Source organism: Hyla sarda, chromosome 2, assembly GCF_029499605.1.
Source record: "Hyla sarda isolate aHylSar1 chromosome 2, aHylSar1.hap1, whole genome shotgun sequence".
Taxonomy (NCBI): Eukaryota; Metazoa; Chordata; class Amphibia; order Anura; family Hylidae; genus Hyla; species Hyla sarda.
Genome location: NC_079190.1, coordinates 207153412 through 207171868, shown reverse-complemented (window position 1 = coordinate 207171868; position 18457 = coordinate 207153412). Strand labels below are relative to the sequence as shown.

Sequence of the window (18457 nt, the reverse complement as noted above, 5' to 3'; positions counted from 1 at the left end):
GGAGAGCCGGGGCTCCGTTCAGGAGATTGCAGGGGGGACACAGCGGTCAGACCCCCCATGATCTAAAAAAACTTATCCCCTAACCTGTGGAGAGGGGATATGTTTTTCTGTACTTCTAGGCATGGGACTTCTTTAAAGGGGTACTCCACTGGCCAGAATTTGGAAGTAAATGTTCCGAACGCTGTTTGAGGGGGCATGGCAGTGATGTCATGAGGGGCATGGCTGACCCCTGCAGCGCGAAAACAGCGTTTGGAAAATTTACTTCCAAATGCTGGCCAGTGGAGTACCCCTTTAAGAGTATATTCACAAGTACAGTATCCCGTGAAGATTAGATGCATAGGATTTGAAGCTTTGGTCAGTCATTTAGTTTACATTGATGCGCAGGGTTTTCTTCTGCAGATTTCAAATATGGTCAGGATACTATAGTGTTAATACGCCCGTAGGGTAGGGTTACTCATGCCGTATTTTGCAGCTGCGTATTTTCTCAATGTGTAGCAAAATCTGCTGCAGAAAATCTTCAGCATTATACTTCGCATAATAAGGCATGTGAGACCCTACCCTAAATGTCCATTTCCTTTCTTCATGCAATCTTCCTGCCAGCATATGTATTAACACAATGCTGCAGCCAGCAAGATCCTTGTGAACATTAATTCACTCCTTTTTATTGCACTTTTGATCAAGTAACTCAGCAGATCCATTGTTTGTTACTGGCCATTATACCACAGCAGTATAATGCAAGATACGATTATACGGTACATAAACATATGCAGTGGTATACCCATAAACTTATTTAAAAATATGTCAGTTTGGATCTATTCTTGTCCCCTGTACATCATAGCAGAGGGAGCGACCGCGATTTCCTTGAGTAAACTGCACACGCGCGACTCACAGCTCCCTCTTCTGTGTCTGCTCGTAGTGGTGGATTGCTGCTATGAGCAGAAAAAGCAGGACACATGGGAAAAGTAGGAATCTGACTAGGGGTGGTCAGTAGCGCATCAGCAGCGCCGAAAACGCTGCGGATGCGCTACGTATGACCTTCCCCTTAAAGGGAATTTCTATGAACTACAAATAGGGATATATTACAGTGCAGTGGGTCCATTCAGGCTTCATTCAGACTGTGTTTGAGTCTTCTAGTGGAGGTTGGGAAGATTTCCCAATGTATACACCTCTAAAGGAAGGCTCAGATGTTCGGTCTGGTTAGGAAGGTCAATGTTAGGACTGCACGATTGGGGAAAATGTGCAACTGCAATTATGGAGGTAAATATTGCAATTTCGATATGCGATTGCAATAAACAAATGGTAAAATCCCCCCATTTCATGTCCAAAATCCTTATTTTATATAGCCAAACCCCCCCCCCCCCCCCCGTTTAATGTTCATTATCTGAACATAAAATGGTGTGATTGGATATGAAATGAGGAGGAACAAGCTTAATTCCTCCTCCGTATTTCGTGTGCCCTGGTATAGTATAGTCCTCACACTCTCTGGCGTTGGTGAGCGCTCTATGGTACCCGAATGGGAGGGAGTGCTGGGAGTAAGTGACTTCCCTTAAGGACCTGGAAAGGGGTGGGGGGTTGTTTTTTCCTCCTCTCCTAATAGGAGAAAACTACACTCCACTCTTAGTAAATCAGGGCCATTATCTATATTCTTTATTCTGTTTTAATTTACTACCTACAAATTTAGATCTTTTTGTTAAAAAAATCAGTATGCTTAAAATTGGCGTCTTCTGACCCATATAACTTTTTTTTTGGTGCCGGGATTCATTTTAATTGGTACCATTTTTCTTTTGATTAGACTTTTTGATCAGTTTTTATAATTTTTTTTCTGGTATATAAAGTGACCAAAAATTAGCAAACCTGGTATTTTTTTTATGTTTAACCCCTTGAGGACGCAGGACGTAAATGTACGTCCTGGTGAGGTGGTACTTAACGCACCAGGACGTACATTTACGTCCTAAGCATAACCGCGGGCATCGGAGCGATGCCCGTGTCATGCGCGGCTGATCCCGGCTGCTGATCGCAGCCAGGGACCCGCCGGCAATTGCCGACGCCCGCGATCTCGCGGGCGTCCGCCATTAACCCCTCAGGTGCCGGGATCAATACAGATCCCGGCATCTGCGGCAGTTCGCGATTTAAATGAACGATCGTATCGCCCGCAGCGCTGCTGCGGGGATCCGATCATTCATAACGCCGCACGGAGGTCCCCTCTCCTTCCTCCGTGCGGCTCCCGGCGTCTCCTGCTCTGGTGTCTGTGATCGAGCAGACCAGAGCAGAAGATGACCGATAGAACAGATCAGTATTAGCAATCATGGTATTGCTATGAATAGTCCCCTATGGGGACTATTCAAGTGTAAAAAAAAAATGTTAAAAAATGTAAAAGTAAAAAAAAAGTGAAAAATCCCCTCCCCCAATAAAAAAGTAAAACGTCCGTTTTTTCCTATTTTACCCCCAAAAAGCGTAAAAAACATTTTCTATAGACATATTTGGTATCGCCGAGTGCGTAAATGTCCGAACTATTAAAATAAAATGTTAATGATCCCGTACGGTGAACGGCGTGAACGAAAAAAAATTAAAAAAGTCCAAAATTCCAACTTTTTTAATACATTTTATAAAAAAAAAAATTATAAAAAATATATTAATTTTTTTTATATGCAAATGTGGTATCAAAAAAAAGTACAGATCATGGCGCAAAAAATGAGCCCCCATACCGCCGCATATACGGAAAAATAAAAAAGTTAGAGGTCATCAAAATAAAGGGATAATAAACGTACTAATTTGGTTAAAAAGTTTGTGATTTTTTTAAGCGCAACAAGAATATAAAAGTATATAATAATGGGTATAATTTTAATCATATTGACCCTCAGAATAAAGAACACATGTCATTTTTACCATAAATTGTACGGCGTGAAAACAAAACCTTCCAAAATTAGCAAAATTGCGTTTTTCATTTTAATTTCCCCACAAAAATAGTGTTTTTTGGTTGCACCATACATTTTATGATATAATGAGTGATGTCATTACAAAGGACAACTGGTCGCGCAAAAAACAAGCCCTCATACTAGTCTGTGGATGAAAATATAAAAGAGTTATGATTTTTAGAAGGCGAGGAGGAAAAAATGAAAACGTAAAAATTAAATTGTCCGAGTCCTTAAGGCCAAAATGGGCTGAGTCCTTAAGGGGTTAAAGGGGTACTCCCGTGGAATTTTTTAAATAAAAAAAAATATATATTTTTTTGAAATCAACTAGTGCCAGGAAGTTAAACAGATTTGTAAATTACTTCTGTTAACAAATCTTGATGATTCCAGTATTTATTAGCTGCTGAATACTACAGAGAAAATTATTTTCTTTTTGGAGCACAGTGCTCTCTGCTGATATCTCTGTCCATTTTAGGAACTGTCCAGAGCAGCATATGTTTGCTATGGGGATTTTCTCCTACTCTGGACAGTTCTTAAAATGGACAGGGATGTCAGCAGAGAGCTCTGTGTTCCAAAAAGAAAATAATTTCCTCTGTATTATTCAGCAGCTAATAAGTACTGTGAGGATTAAGATTTTTTAATAGAAGTCATTTACAAATCTGTTTAACTTTCTGAAAAAAAAGTTTTCCACCGGAGTACCCCTTTAACCTCTTAAGGACCAATGACGTTGTGGAACGTCATGGCACCCTGGGCCTTAAGGACCAATGACGTCCCCGTACGTCCTGGCCTTTTCCGGTCCCTGCCGCTCGCCGGGCAGAGATCGGAACTGGATGCCTGCTGAAATCCTTCAGCAGGCATCCAGGGCAAACGCCGAGGGGGGCCATGTAGGCCCCCCATGTCGGCGATCGCCGCAAATCGCAAGGGAAATCGCCCTTGCGATCTGCGGCGATACCGGGCTGATCGGGTCTCTGGGACCCGACCGCCCGGTAATTTCGCATGATCCCGGCTGTCGCAGACAGCCAGGACCATGCTGAAGTATCGGAGCGAGGTGGCAAACCGGCCACCTCCTCCTATACCCTGCGATCTGTCGGTTAGTTAACCGACCAATCGCAGGAGGGGGGGGGGGGCGGTTACTTCCTCCCGCCCTGCCCGGCCCCTGAAAGTCCGGAGAGGACGGGAGGAAGACCGGAGGACGCGGCGGGGGACGGGGGAGTGCTGGGGCCCGGCCCCGGTACTTACCTCGTCCCTGAAGACCCGGATCCCGGCGAGGAAGACTGCGGCGACAGGTGAGTAGATCTTCAGCCGCGGTCGGGCCCTTTACAGCAATGCACGTCGCCGTAAAGCGACATGCATTGCTGTAATGGGACCTTGTAAACTACAACTCCCAGCATGCCCAGACAGCCCTTGGCGTCTGGGCATGCTGGGAGTTGTAGTTTTGCAACATCTGGAGGTCCACAGTTTGGAGACCACTGTGCCCTTCCAGATGTTGCAAAGCTACACATCCTCAAGCATGCCCTTACTGTCCAGGCATGCTGGGAGTTGTAGCTCTGTAACATCTGGCCCTTCAGATGTTGCAGAACTACAACTCCCAGCATGCCTGGACAGTTTGGGCATACTGGGAGTTGTAGTTTTGCAACATCTGGAATGGCACAGATTGGGAACCACTGTATTAGTGGTCTGCAAACTGTAGTCCTCCAGATCTAGCAAAACTACAACTCCAAGCATGCTGGGAGTTGTAGTTCGGCAACATCTGGCTCTAAAGATGTTGCCGTACTACTTCCAGCATGCCTGAGAATGCTGGGAGTTGTAGTTTTGCAACAACAGGAGGCACACTGGTTGGGAAACATTGTCTGTTTCCTAACTCAGTGTTTCCCAACCCGTGTGCCTCCAGCTGTTGCAAAACTATAACTACCAGCATGCACTGATAGACTGTGCATGCTGGGAGTTGTAGTTTTGCAACAGCTAGAGGTCCCCCGTCCCCCCCCCTGTGAATGTACAGGGTATATTCACATGGACAGGGGGCTTACAGTGAGTATCAGGCTGCAAGTTTGCGATGCAGCAAATTTTGCGCGGCAGCTCAAACTCGCAGCGGGAAACTCGCTGTAACCCCCCCTGCCCGTGTGACTGTACCCTAAAAACACTACACTACACTACCACAAAATAAAATAAAAAGTAAAAAAACACTACATATACACATACCCCTACACAGCCCCCCCTCCCCTCCCCAATAAAAATGAAAGCGTCTGATACGCCACTGTTTCCAAAATGGAGCCTCCAGCTGTTGCAAAACAACAACTCCCAGTATTGCCGGACAGCTGTTGACTGTCCAAGCATGCTGGGAGTTTTGCAACAGCTGGAGGCACCCTGTTTGGGAATCACTGGCGTAGAATACCCCTATGCAAATCCCTAATTCAGACCTCAAATGCACATGGCGCTCTCACTTTGGAGCCCTGTCGTATTTCAAGGCAACAGTTTAGGGTCACATATGGGGTATCGCCGTACTCGGGAGAAATTGCGTAACAAATTTTGGGGGGCTTTTTCTCCTTTCACCCCTTATAAAAAGGTGAAGTTGGGGTCTACACCAGCATGTTAGTGTAAAAAAATAAATTTTTTACACTAACATGCTGGTGTTGCCCCATACTTTTCATTTTGACAAGAGGTAAAAGGGAAAAAATTTGTAATGCAATTTCTCCCGACTACGGAGATACCCCATATGTGGGCGCAAAGTGCTCTGGGGGCGCACAACAAGGCCCAGAAGGGAGAGTGCACCATGTACATTTGAGGTGATTTGCACAGGGGTGGCTGATTGTTACAGCGGTTTTGACAAACGCAAAAAAAACAAAACCCCACATGTGACCCCATTTCGGAAACTACACCCCTCAGGGAATGTAATGAGGGGTGCAGTGAGAATTTACCCCCCACTGGTGTCTGACAGATCTTTGGAACAGTGGGCTGTGCAAATTAAAAATTTTGTACAGCCCACTGTTCCAAAGATCTGACAGACACCAGTGGGGGGTAAATGCTCACTGTACCCCTTGTTACCTTCCTCAAGGGGTCTAGTTTCCAAAATGGTATGCCATTTAGGGGTTATTTTGCTGTCCTGGCACCATAGGGGCTTCCTAAATGTGACATGCCCCCCCGAGCAAAATTTGCTCTCAAAAAGCCAAATATGACTCCTTCTCTTCTGAGCATTGTAGTTCGCCCATAGTGCACTTCAGGTCAACTTACGGGGTACCTCCATACTCAGAAGAGATGGGGTTACAAATTTTTGGGGGTATTTTCTGCTATTAACCCTTGCATAAATGTGAAATTTGGGGGGAAACACATTTTAGTGAAATTCTTTTTAATTTTTTTTCATATGCAAAAGTCGTGAAACACCTGTTGGGTATTAAGGCTCACTTTATTCCTTGTTACGTTCCTCAAGGGGTCTAGTTTCCAAAATGGTATGCCATGTGTTTTTTTTTCCCTGTTCTGGCACCATAGGGGCTTCCTAAATGCAACATGCCCCCCAAAAACCATTTCAGAAAAACGTACTCTCCAAAATCCCCTTGTCGCTCCTTCCCTTCTGAGCCCTCTACTGCGCCCGCCGAACACTTTACATAGACATATGAGGTATATGCTTACTCGAGACACATTGGGCTACAAATATAAATATAAATGTTCTCCTTTTACCCCTTGTAAAAATTCTAAAATTGGGTCTACAAGAACATGCGAGTGTAAAAAATGAAGATTGTGAATTTTCTCCTTCACTTTGCTGCTATTCCTGTGAAACACCTAAAGGGTTAAAATGCTGACTGAATGTCATTTTGAATACTTTGGGGGCTGCAGTTTTTATAATGGGGTAATTTGTGGGGTATTTCTAATATGAAGACCCTTCAAATCCACTTCAAACCTGAACTGGTCCCTGAAAAATTGTGATTTTGGAAATTGTGTGAAAAATTGGAAAATTGCTGCTGAACTTTGAAGCCCTCTGGTGCCTTCCAAAAGTAAAAACACGCCAATTTTATGATGCAAACATAAAGTAGACATATTGTATATGTGAATAAAAAAAATAATTATTTGGAATATCCATTTTCCTTACAAGCAGAGAGCTTCAAAGTTAGAAAAATGAGAAATTTTCAATTTTTTCATCAAATTTTGGAATTTTTTTACTAAGAAACGATGCAAGTATCGACAAAATTTTACCAATAACATAAAGTAGAATATGTCACGAAAAAACAATCTCGGAATCAGAATGATAGGTAAAAGCATTCCAGAGTTATTAATGTTTAAAGTGACAGTGGTCAGATGTGCAAAAAATGCTCTGGTCCTAAGGTGTAAAATGGCCTGGTCCTTAAGGGGTTAAGCTATTGACCGAGCAGATTCATTAATATTATATTAGAACAGTTTAGACATTTACACACGTGGCGATACCATGTATGTTTATTTTTGTTGAATTATTTTATTTAAAAATAAAGGGGGTGGGGGGTGACTTAAACTTATTAGGGGAGGGGCTTATTCACATTTATTACCTTTTTTTTTTTTGCAAAACTACAACTCTCAGCATGTCTGGACAGCCTTCGCTGTCCAGGCATGCTGGGAGTTGTAGTTTTGCAACAGCTGGTGGCACACTGTTTGGAAAACACTGCCTTATGGGGACTACTACTTGCAATCTTTTGATTGCAGACACTGATCAGTGCTGTGCATAGCACAGCATTGATCAGTGTTATTGGCACTCCATTACTACAGGCTGTCTGCATTATTGGAAGGCCAATCAGATGGGAAGGAGGCAGGTATGGATCCTCTGTCCATCCTCTCAGCTGATCGGGACCCTGCAGGCGTCCCGATCAGCTCCGCTGAGCTACCAGCAGTTGTTTGCAGCATTTTAGATGCCGCAATAATTGCAGTGTCTAAAGGTTAATGCCGGACATCACCCAGATGTTCGGTATAAGCCAGTATGAAGCCAGTTCAGCTCCTGAGCTCACTCCATAGACCAGCAGCATGGCTGCGCCGGATACATACGGTGGCCAGTTGTGAAGGGTTAAAACCTCCCTCCAGTACTAGGCACTGCTGGGAGAGGAGACAGTGAGACTCAAAATGGAGGGGCCAGACCGTGCTGCATGGGAGCCGAGGCTACAGGTGCCGCCGGTGCTCCAGTGTGGCGTGGTCCGACCCCTCCATTTTGAGTCCTCCCTGTTAGATAATGACGAAATTTTGTGAAGGGCCATATCGCGATTCAATTGCGATATACTGTGCAGCCCTAGTCAATGTATAGTAATACAGTGGGATATGTCAACCATGGGATTGGCATATATATATATATAAAAAAATTATATATACACATACATACACACAATGGGGGAAATTTATCAAAACTTGTGCAAAGGAAAGGTTGCTGAGTTGCCCATAGCAACCAATCAGATCACTTCTTTCATTTTGCAGAGGCCTTGTTAAAAATGAAAGAAGCGATCTGATTGGTTGCTATGGGTAACTCAGCAACATTTCCTCTGCACAGGTTTTGATAAATCTCCCCCAATATGTTCAGCACATGTGCCAGGAGATTTTTTTTTTTTTCTTCTTCTTCAGATAATTCTTGTTAACTAATACAGTCTTCACTCCGAATAAATATTAAAGTAGTTTTGCAGCAAACCCCAACAACAGAATAGGAAAGATAATAGTCCTAGTGATAGTCTTTTCATGACAAATAGGCAGCTGACAACCGGTATGGGAGCCTCCAGATACATACAAGCTGTTTCCGTTTTACTGAAGCAGCACGTGTGTCATATGACTGTAGCATGAAAACATTAGTGACAGTATCCAGGAAATGATACTACTGAATACAGCAGATTACTATGGGAGAAACGAGTGATAACGGCCATGAAATAGCCCGACTGACCAGTCATAATACCCCATTTAAAATTAAAAATAAATAATAATGATAAATTATATAGAAACCCCCACATTTTAACATAACATCAGAATTTTGACAGATTTACAGTTGATCAACCATTTGCACGAGAGAGTATGAATAGCTTTAACTTTTAAAGGCTATGGACATTTTTGCCATAGAAAGCAAATTACAGTGACCCCTCGACCTACGATGGCCCAGACATACGATAATTTCAACATGCGGCATCAACATACGATGCTTTTGTATGTCGGGGCCATCGCATAAACGGCTTTCCGGCAGCGCAGACTGCTTCAGCATCCACCGGATAGCAGTTTACAGTGTCCCGTGTGGTCCGCTGACGATCACTTACCTGTCCTCGGGGCTCTGGCGCGTCCTCTTCGGGATCCTCTGCATCGTCGGCGCTCTCCATCGTCGTAATCACGTCGCTGCGCATGCCGTCCCATCATCCAATAGGGGAAGCAGAGTCCTTGCTGGGGCGTCGGGGACACCCCGGGGATGTGGAGACAGCGATGGACGGCGACATCCAGGGCAGCGGTGTCGGTCCGGAGCGGCGGGGACACGCGAGTACAATTTCCTCTAACAGTGGTCTACAACCTGCGGACCTCCAGATGTTGCAAAACTACAACACCCAGCATGCCCGGACAGCCAACGGCTGTCCGGGCATGCTGGGTGTTGTAGTTTTGCAACATCTGGAGGTCTGCAAGTTGTAGACCACTGTCCTATACTTTACATTGCACGGATCCCTCAACATACGATGGTTTCAACAAACGATGGTCCGTTTGGAACGGATTACCATCGTATGTTGAGGGACCACTGTACTACATGTTTGTCCAACGATTTTTGTAGTAATCCTACATTTCAGACTGTGGTCTTCATTTATTTTAAGATCTCCCGATAGGCAGTTTGCCATCAGCCCCTTGTTATTCTCAGGTGAGCGCGGTCCCTCAGTATTACATTCTGGATGTGAGGTTGGTGTTCAATAATAACAGAACAATTCCATGTGTGCCTAAAACGTAACTTAATAGATTCATTAAAAAATCCTAAATGATATGTGCCTGTGTGACCAATCACCAAATAATGGTATTTCATTCAAAATAATATATGAATATTGTGGCTCGCATGCACAAGATGGCGCAAGTGGGTTCTGCCAGCCCGATTACGCCACCAAAGAGCAAATGATCCCACCAATTAAACCCCCAACGCGTTTCTACCATTTATTTTAATGGCGTCATCAGGGAGGTATAAACATTGGTTCAGTATTATAGAATATATGGCATATCAGGTAACCACAAATATTGAAGGTAACAACCAGTGGCAGTTTTACTGCATTAGGGGTAGACTTCCAATTTTATAGGTACAAAACAGGCTAGCTGTGAAAAGTAAAGCTATCCCTAAGGTTCCTGTGGGGAGACAAAAACACAGCACCCGGAAAGGAAAGCTCTGTCCTTAGGTGAGCAGGTCAATAACAGGAATAACCACTGAATCCACCTAAAATATAAAACAGGCACAAAAAGACCCATTCAGTGTGCATCCTGAAAGAGAAAAGGGGGGACTGTAAAGTAACAAGTCCCTACATTACTCACTGCTTCCTATATCCAGGACGGGTACAAAACAACCTGCTGTAGCACAGGGAGCTGGATGTTTCCAGCGAGGTGCCAGCATCTGACGTCACTGCCAGTCAGATGCAGAAGTTAAGCACACAGCCGTGCCCGCCTCCGTGACGCGTATCTCGGGGCGGGCATGGGCCGATCCGGCTTCCCGGCTGTGCGCATGTCAAATAGAAGCAACTGGTCATTCATGGCAGTGATTATATCAAAGTTCTGGTTTATAGCAAACTCATATGGTATGCAGGTATGAATGTCAGAATTGTGAAATAACTGGCATATGAGTGTGCAGGTGTCTTAAGTGAGGCTTGGGCAATAGTCATTCAAATAGTGCATATTTAAGATGCCCAAGGTGTATCCAGGAGAGAATATTACAAAGCCAGGATTTTGCGGGTACAACATATGAGAAAAAAAGAGGAGAGGGGGAGGGATAGGGGGTATATGCGTCCAACAAGGGACAATTTCAAAATGTAAAATAAATAATTATAAAGTTAGGTCCCGGGACACAACGGAGAGCTTACAGGATGGGAATAGCAGTTATGGTAGGCAAGAGACCGCCAAATATCCCATGAGTGGGCGTCGCAGGATTATCCTTACGTGATGTGACAGGGTAGATAGTGGGGCTCTAAGGAACACTGTGCTATCCCTGAAATTCGCTAGTCATAGATCCCTACAGCCTAGGCAGGGTGTCCACCCTAAATGGGCGGTCCCGCACAGAAACCTCCTATTGTAGAGCTACCGGCCCTGAAAAATATTGTTGTGACCGCTGACTCCTATCGGGCCAGCTACAGCCCTCCCTATCTACCTAGAAGGTCACCAGGATGTCCCACCGCACCATGTATTGTGAGGTTTGTGTGTCCAGAATACTGCTGCCTTTACTAGCTCAATGTATGAGGAGGAGAGAACTTTACCCCAACCTGTGCCTCTCCAGCTGTTGTAAAACTACAACTTCCATCATGCCCTGACAGCCATGATGAACGCCTAGTCATGCAACAGAGGGGGAGCCACAGATTGGAGAACACTACTGTACTGCTTCCTCCTTCTATAGCTCACAAGTGTTCTCCCTTGTGATCGTTATTGAGGAATTCCCTTCCCCCTTGTCTGCCATGAGTTTTCTCCTCTCTCTGTACAGCAGTGTTTTCCAACCAGGGTGCCTCCAGCTGTTGCAAAACTACAACTCACAGCATGCCCGGACAGCCAAAGGCTGTCCGGGGCATGCTGGGAGTTGTAGTTTTGCAACAGCTGGAGGCACCCTGGTTGGAAAACACTGCTGTACATTGATGGACAACATGTGATTCGCCTACCACCTTCTAAAGCCCTAATCACACTCTGGAGTGCATGCAGCTTCTGAAGTCTCCAATGGTACCTAGGGTCATATCACAGAAAAAAAATAATGCCTTTATATATTACTCACTAGGTCATGCAGATTCTTTACATGTTATTTATGTGCCTAGGTTCTGTATTTGGCTCACAAATCCCTCCGTTCTGCTGCTCACTCATTCTGAAAGCCACTGCTCAGGAAGGAGTGTGTCTGAGGGAAGCACTGAGCTCCTCCTCACTTACTTCCTCCCCGAGTCTGTGCTGTGCTGGAGACTACTCTGTAACCCTCTCCTCTGTTTTCAGACAGGAGTCTAATAGACAGGACAGCAGTGAGCACAGAGGAGTGCTTGTCCTGTCCTCACTTCCTGCACTTTTTCCCCAGAGTCTGTGGGACAAAGATGATGCTGCAGCTGGACAGTATTATGTTCTGGATGGTATGAGACCCCCGCGATCTCTGTGCAGCCCCCGGCAAGACTCTGAGGCAGTGCCAAGCACAGAAGGCCGGGGGCTGCACAGAGATGATGGGGGTCCCCAATGGTGGGACCCCTGCGATCGTACATCTTATCCCCTATGCTTTGGATAGGGGACAAGATGTATAAAGCCGGAACACTCCTTTAATACATATGACTGCAATGGTCACTCTAAAGCTTCATGCAGGTATTATTTATTGGTAATTGTTGATTTTGCACAGGTTTTACTCAAACCCCACAGTTCTTCTGATACACTTTCAAAATATTAAAGCGTTCCCATGATTAAAGGAAAATGGTCAGCTTGTTCACCCTCCCTAAACCCAATACACTATATTATAGTAAGGGTGAACAGGAGTCCGACAAGGGGTGACTTAAATATGTCCAGTAGGCCCTGAGATATGCCCCCAGAAGATCCTGTGCTAAATTCATGACCATCCCAACCTTGGTGCCCAGGTACGAAAACTACCAGTCATCTTATAGCTGGGAAAACACCTACAGAGTGCCGACACTTGTACGTGACAAATACACAGTTCTATGCCTGAAGAGACAAACACATCATGGTAGGCCAAAGTTTCAAGGAACAACCTTAGGCCAGGTTACGATAAGTTAATAAATGTCAGAGAGATGGCATAAGGTGACTGTGTAAGATGAAGACATAATACATGCACAGTGAAAATGTCTAGTCTATAATAGAAGTCATGGGGCCACCATATAATAGGAGGGATCACGCTTCACATGAATTCTGATCACACGTCATGTGCCTCTAAGAAGAAGAAATGGGAAGGAAAAGAAGATTATTGCACATTAAGTCAGACAATACAGAATAAATGTGAGAAGATATAAAGGCAGAGACTTATGGCACCTGAACGCAGCCACTCTGAATGGACCGATACTTACACTGTCTCAAGTGTCACAGAGAATTTTACAAAGTGTTCTGTCCCCATAGAAACTAGTACAGTCCAGAAGACTAGCGAGGAGTGACTTGGCTTTCACAAGATCTAGGCCTTTATTACTTAAGATGTAAGAGCTAGAAGCAACTTGCTTGTCTATAAACCAGCAGCCCTACTCCAGACCTCAACGCAGTGTGACACACACTTGATCTTCTGCCACACCGCCCATAAATTCACCTAACAACAAAAAAACCCTGAGGCTACGTCTCCATGGCAATGCCAAGGCTTTTCAAAATTAGCAAGAAAACCTCTGTTGTGCCACAGTGCCTAGTGTAACCCCTAGTCATTTGTCTGCAGTGGTTTCCAAACTAGGGACCTCCAGATGTTACAAAACTACAACTCTTAGCATGCCTGGACAGCTAGATGCTGCAAAACTACAAATACCAGCACGACCAAACAGCCAGATGTTGCAAAACTACAACTACCAGCATGCCTGGACAGCCAGATGTTACAAAACTACAACTACCAGCATGCCTGGACAGCCAGATGTTACAAAACTACAACTACCAGCATGCCTGGACAGCCAGATGTTACAAAACTACAACTACCAGCATGCCTGGACAGCCAGATGTTACAAAACTACAACTACCAGCATGCCTGGACAGCCAGATGTTACAAAACTACAACTACCAGCATGCCTGGACAGCCACATGTTACAAAACTACAAATACCAGCATGCCTAAACAGCCAGATGTTACAAAACTACAACTACCAGCATGCCTAAACAGCCACATGTTACAAAACTACAAATACCAGCATGCCTAAACAGCCAGATGTTACAAAACTACAACTACCAGCATGCCTAAACAGCCACATGTTACAAAACTACAAATACCAGCATGCCTAAACAGCCAGATGTTACAAAACTACAACTACCAGCATGCCTAAACAGCCACATGTTACAAAACTACAACTACCAGCATGCCTGGACAGCCGTTGGCTGTCCAGGCATGCTGGGCGTTGTAGTTTTGTAACATCTTGAGGTCCAAAGTGCGAAGTCCACTGGTCTAAAGGGTCTGGCGATGTACAGAGGTTTAACAAACAGGGTCCAGAAGAGAAACTACCCAAAAAACAGAACAAACTGACAGAGCGGGGTGCACCCAGGAGCAGCATTTCCTCTTCAGGGCTAGAATAGTGTAAGATGCTACAAGTTTACTTAATTCTTAACATGAAAAGATGCTATAAAGTGTGACCAGAGACAGACGTATATGCAAAAAGGAATCGTCTGCATCAATAATAGAACAAAAGCTACAGTGTTCAGTGCAAAAGAAGGTCCATTGTTACTCAGCAAACTACAGCCACAATCTACAATGCAAAGAAAACTGCAAGTCCCCCATTCCAACAAAGCCTGCCACACGGCCTCCCCCTATAATCCTAAATATTGTTTTACATGAAGTATATTGTCATCTAAGAACAAAGCATTGTACGTCTGTGTATGATAATATAGGCACCACGGGAAACAGTCTATTCTTGAGATCTGTTGTATCTATAGCATGGCTACAGGTCCATCGTATTCCAGACAAGAATGGTACCTGAGGACCCCATGGAACATTACATGCAGCAATATTCATATCTGAATATGAATGGCGCTCAGTGTGTTGAGATTCAACTCTTGGCAGGAAAAGTTATGGAATATACTGTACAATGGATTTGACAACGCTGTAAAACTTCCGCATTACAGGTCCTAGATCTGGAACAGAACTCAATGGTCAATAGAACATTACTTAGTTAGAACTATAGGAGGTCCAGGTCCTGCACCAGTAGTGCTGATGGTAAAATGTGGCTATATTAAAAGGGGTACTCCACTGGCCAGCACTCGGAACATTTAGTTCCGAACGCTGTGTGCGTGCTCTGCGGGGGTTGACCACGCCCCCTCGTGACATCAGTTCATGCCCCCTCAATGCAAGTCTATGGGATGGGGCGCCCACACCCCCCATAGACTTGCATTGAGGTGGCGTGGCCGACCCCCACAGTGCACAAACATCATTCAGAATTAAAATGTTCTGAATGCTGGCCGGTTGAGTACCCCTTTAAAGGGGTACTCCGGTGGAAAATTATTATTATTTTTTTTTAATGAACTGGTTAAACAGATTTGTAAATGACTTCTATTAAAAAATCTTAATCCTTTCAGTACTTTTTAGCAGCTGTTTTCTACAGAGGAAATTCTTTACTTTTTGAATATCTTTTTAGATTTTCCTCTGTAACAAACAGCTGCTAAAAAGTACTGAAAGTATTAAGATTATTTTAATAGAAGTAATTTACAAATCTGTAACTTTCTGGCACCAGTTCATAAAAAAAAAAAAAAAAACATAAAAAGTTTTCCACCGGAGGACCCCTTTAAGGCTTTCTGAAAACAAAAAGGAGTTTTTTTTGCCATCTTCTATACTATCGGGAGAGGACATTGGGGCAAGTTCATCAAAACCTGTGCAGCGGAAAAGTTGGCCAATTACCCATAGTAACCAATTAGATTGATTCTTTTATTTTTTACAGGCCAATTTAAGACTTAAAGCAGCATTCTGATTGGTTGCTAAGGGTAACTGGTCAACTTTTTCTCTACACAAGTTTTGATAAATCTCCCCCATTGTATTATCTGATTCTCACACTGTGGTTTAGCCCTGGCAGCAGTCAAGTCACATTAGCACATTTTTACCTTTTAAAAGGAGTAGTGCAGTGAAAAATAACTTATACATGGTGAGGGGGTGTTTCGGCCGCTGCTCCGTGCGGGGGTCGGCCCGCCCCCTTCCAGCAGACTGCCGGAGCCCCGTTTCGGAGATTTAAAGGGGTCCGACAGCTGGGACCCCCGTGATTGGGGATAAGTTATCTTTCACTACAGAACTTGAAAAGTTATGTTCACATGCTGCAACTGGCAGCAGATTTTCCCCAATTGTTTTCCATACAGTCAAAACCTGCACTTCAAATCTGTGCAAATCCATTATAAATCCAAGACAGATTTAAAGGGAACCTGCTATTGCTTTCATGCTGCCTGAATAACAACTCTTTGGGGCAGTCCTAGGCAGCTTCTCCTTGCCTCACACGCCTTGACTCATCTTTACCTGTTTGGGTATAGAGAGAGATCTGTGAATCAAGGCTAATGGGGCAAGGAAAAGCCACAGGAGACCACCATGATGACTTGAGGTTCAGGCAGCAAGAAAGTGATGCCAGGTTCTCTTTAAAGAGTAGCTCCCACCATCCTTTTTTTTCTCCCTTTCTGTCCCTGCCTATTGCCCATCTATCCCTAACCCCCTCCCTGCCTTTACATTTTTTTTACTATCTTAGAAATGGCTTTTTGTCTACCTGGTAGTGTGCTCACTAACCAGGAAGACTTCCCCAGCAGGCGCAACGTCACTGATGCCTGCAGGGGGCCGACTTCCGCCCTTAGCTCATCTATACAGGGTGCCTCAAGCTGTTTCACCACTACAACTCCCAGCTTGCCCTGACATCTATTGGCTGCCAGGGCATGCTGGGAGTTGTAGTGGTGAAAACTGGAGGCAGTCTGTGTTGAAAACAATAACTTTGTCACGGCCGTGCAACCCGCTGTACACAAACTCTGTACAAAACCTATAGTGCAGATAGTCCAGTGTGCCACCAACTCCCAACAAGCCAAAGGCTGTCCGGGCTTGCTGGGAGTTGTAGTTTTGTTACAGCTAGTGGCACACTGGTTAGGAAACAAAGAACTGCACTGACCAACTCATTGGGGGAATTTATCAAAACCTGTGTAGAGGAAGAGTGGTGCCGTTGCCCATAGCAACCAAATTTCTTCATTCATTCATTTTAAAGGTCTTTTCACTGTCAGATACAAAAACCTTTTATATGTTGTACATCTTGCTGCGGGGTGTTGCGTGCAAGATCCAGGGGGTCCCCAGCGACAGGACCCCCATGATCAGGCATCTTATCCCCTATCCTTTGGATAGGGGATAAGATGTCTAAGCGCCGGAGTACTGCTTTAACCTTTCTAATATACTTCATAAGAGGGAGGGTGGGCTAGCACTTCTTTGTGCTCTCTCCTGTCCTATCATACTGGAGTGTTAGTACACTCTCACTTAGGCCCATTTTCACACTATACATTCTTCCGTTTTTAAAGATCCCTTATATGTTCCATTATGAAAACCCTAAAAATCATCGGTTAAAAAAAAAAAAATCCCATTATAGTCTATAGGATTTTTACATTATCTGTTTTAACTCGTCATAGCCCGTTATTAATAACGGACGTTATTTTGTGACGGGAGAAAGAATGGAAGAAATTTGAATCATTCTCTCCAATAATCTGTTCCTCAGGGCTCAAGTCCTGCAGGAACACATGGGAACGGAGTTCCTGCACTTTTCCCCAGCAGGAACACTGTTCCCATTATCAGGAGTCCAGCCCTTGAGTGGAAATCTTAGGTGAGTTCCCACACTTTTTCCAGGACTTGCCCCCTGCTGTTCCTAAAGCTTACTCTCCATTAAAGAGGGATCAGGAAGTTATAGGGTTACTTATGGATAACTTCCTTGGTTCTTCCTTCCCTGTGGGAAAATCTCGATTTGTAGCCCAGTCTTTTCCAAACAGTGTGTCTCTGGCTGTTGCAAAACTACAATTCCCAGCATGCCCAGACAGCCTTTGGCTGTCTGGGCATGCTGGGAGTTGTAGTTTTGCAACAACTAAAGGCATCCTGTTTGGAAAACACAGTGACTGGAGAGTCCATAGCCAAGGCACGATCTAGGAGAGCAGTACATGGCCAGGAGAGGGCTGGTGCAGTCTGTGTATGGAGGCAGACAAAACCATAGGTAACACTGGAAAGTTACAGTGCAGCTTATGTAACTAGGTTTCCATACACTGACTGCAGGACGATCTATAGAGGGGAGAGGAATGGAAACAAAGTATCAGAAAGTTCCCAATGATCAGGCTTCCTATAGACAGCACTATATGTGGAGGACATCCGAGCCCAGAATGCTTCCAGCCTAGCCCTGTCACCTGTGAGATAGTGATGGCTGCCCTTCTTCTGTATTAAGGTGTCACAGACCTCTGGACTGGAGTCACTGCCCGCACTGTATATACATCCTTCACCGTGAAGACGCGCACAAGCACCAACCTGTCCTTGGAATGTTGTTAATAAAGTTTTCGGCACGTCGGCGGTGTACAAGACGCAGCTCTGCTTGTCTGTATACCCGGCTCCTCTCAGCCGCCAGGGCAAACAAACATGGCGAGCGTCAGCACCCCGTCACGTCTCTGGCGGTGGGCGGGCACTGCAGCTAGGAGCGGCAGACAGGCCGGCCAATCAGATGGCGCGCCGCACACGTGACGGCTGTTGACAGTTGTGTGGTGTCAGCAGCGAGT

At 44.7% G+C, this 18457-nt stretch overlaps 2 protein-coding genes across 6 annotated transcripts in view; both read right to left on the bottom strand.

The window, feature by feature from the left end:
- Positions 1-18316, bottom strand: part of TXNL4B (thioredoxin like 4B) — a 90552-nt gene extending 72236 nt beyond the window's left edge. The window contains exon 1 of one of the 3 annotated variants that reach the window (XM_056556208.1): positions 18213-18316. The gene's annotated coding sequence lies outside the window, so the exon portion shown is untranslated. Of the gene's footprint in view, positions 1-18094 lie in introns of all 3 variants that reach the window. The other 2 variants (XM_056556211.1, XM_056556207.1) reach the window with 2 other exon arrangements.
- The window catches only part of RAB9A (RAB9A, member RAS oncogene family), a 67340-nt gene that overhangs the window by 6201 nt on the left and 42682 nt on the right, over positions 1-18457 (bottom strand). The window contains exon 1 of one of the 3 annotated variants that reach the window (XM_056556202.1): positions 18213-18320. The exons of 1 other annotated variant lie outside the window; for it this stretch is intronic. The gene's annotated coding sequence lies outside the window, so the exon portion shown is untranslated. One more of the 3 variants, XM_056556203.1, reaches the window with a different exon arrangement.